This window comes from Trifolium pratense, linkage group LG1 (assembly GCF_020283565.1).
Source record: "Trifolium pratense cultivar HEN17-A07 linkage group LG1, ARS_RC_1.1, whole genome shotgun sequence".
Taxonomy (NCBI): Eukaryota; Viridiplantae; Streptophyta; class Magnoliopsida; order Fabales; family Fabaceae; genus Trifolium; species Trifolium pratense.
The window spans coordinates 22,747,763-22,749,671 of record NC_060059.1 but is presented as its reverse complement, the minus strand read 5'-3'; the positions used below and the strand labels follow the sequence as shown (position 1 = coordinate 22,749,671).

Genomic DNA, 1,909 nt, shown 5'->3' with positions numbered 1-1,909 from the left:
TTATAGCATAAGCACTAATCATATAAGTGCTTTTTGTGAACATGATTTTGAAAAAGATATACAAGGTGCGATGATAATACCGCAATTCAGAAGACCGGCTTCTTGTCATCCGTTGATCGGTAAGAAACCAGGCCTGCATTGATAATAAAACATCTAATGAAAACGAAGATTCATTGAACTAAGGCTTCATCAAATAAAATAGTTTGATTTTTAACAAACCTTGGCAAGAAACAAGTTACTAGATTGCAATTCTCTATCAACAGGATCTCTGATGAAAATTGACAGAAAACTAAGTTACAATATTGTACAACTTTCTCAATTAAATAAATCATACTATATTTGTGAAAGACTGTATCGTTTACCGGATTGGAAAATTGAAATCATCTGAAACATCATTTGCCTAGTCTCTGATACATCAACTTTATAAGAATTGCGGTGTAAACTCGAAATTTTGCACTAATCATGAATCCGAATTTAGATATCTTGTATTATAATTTAGATATCTAATTGCCCTCCAAAAATTAATTTCAAAATATGATATATGCACTTGTTAAGTATACTTATAAGTCAATCTTTTGGTATACTTAACAAGTGTCTCGGGGCACTCTTTAGCATGACCCGTATTAATACACTTTCCCCATATTTACAACCGGACCTTTGCTTTCGACAACAGAGTTGGAGGGTTTGGCCAGTGAAGAAAAAGATGCAAGACAGATCTGTAGATCTCTGGCAGCGGTGATGGTGGTGTTGTTATTAATGATGGTGGTGATATTGGGTTTAAAATGCAGAGAGATGAGAGCTTTTGATGTTTTTCTTGTGTGTTGCGGCGTAATTGTAGAAAGAGAGGGGATGAGAGGTAGTTGGTGATGGTGAATGGAGATGAAACAAAAAGAAATTTGAGAAGGAGAGATGAGAGCTTCTACATATGTTTAAACTTTAAAGCTTCTATGTTGTGTATCAGTATCACAACTTACAACAAAAAATAATAAGATTTTAATTATTTTTTTAATTCCTTATTACCGACGGCCAAAGCCGCCACTAAGTTCATGTCAATTTACTGGCTGTCAAAGCCGCCACTAAGTTAGTACATCCTTTAAAAAAAATATATTTTTTTAATTTTGTGAGGGTTTTTTCTCACTTACTGAATGTTTAGGCCGCCAGTAACTTACTGAGGGTTTAGGCCGCCAATAAGTGTTATTTGAATCCACCAATAAATTGAGGTATTCTTGTAGTGTTTTTTTGACAAATTTTCCCTTCTATTTTGGGACATATGGAGTACCCAAGGTAGAATCTTGTATCGGAAATGACCAGCTCAACTTAGAAGGACCGTACCCGTGTACTCAACTAGAAATCTTAGTGCATTTAGCATATCATTTTTCAGTCTATGGTATATTTTGTATTTTTAAATCAAAATTTGTTTGTTTTAAGAAATATTCTCTCTCTTTCTTTCTTTTTTCAGACATATAGATTTTTTTAAAATAGATTCTTGTAGTGTTAAATAATTTTGACTAAAAAAAATTTACAAAGAATTTTTTTATAAAAGCTTCAAATTAAAATTTGGTTTGAATAGTTATTCTTAAAATGTTATTATAGGTATTTGATCATTTTATTGAAACTTTTTTTGGATATCAAAATTTCGAAAAATCATTTAATTTTGAAGCTATTTCAAATAGATTTTCATACAAATCATTTTTGAAATACAACTTTTTCAAAAAAATTATGATTTTGACTATGTTTTGAACTTCAATAATGTGTGTTTTTATGTTATATGATGTCAAAATTAGTGTTTGAATTTAGAAAAAACGAATATAAAAAACTTGTAATATTTTGAAAAACAGTTTTAGAAAATCCATTTTAAAAAATACAAAGAAAAAATTAATTTTTTCAAAGCTGAAACAAACAAGCCCTA

The 1,909-nt window shown here is 30.2% G+C and overlaps 1 long non-coding RNA gene across 1 annotated transcript; it reads right to left on the bottom strand.

Annotated features, from left to right (window-relative positions):
• On the bottom strand, positions 1 to 404 carry LOC123896040. The gene is made up of 3 exons (XR_006804555.1): positions 363 to 404; positions 220 to 268; positions 1 to 133 (listed from the first exon to the last, which is right to left on the bottom strand). It is a non-coding gene; the product is annotated as an uncharacterized LOC123896040 (long non-coding RNA).
• Between the last annotated feature and the right edge of the window lie 1,505 nt (positions 405 to 1,909).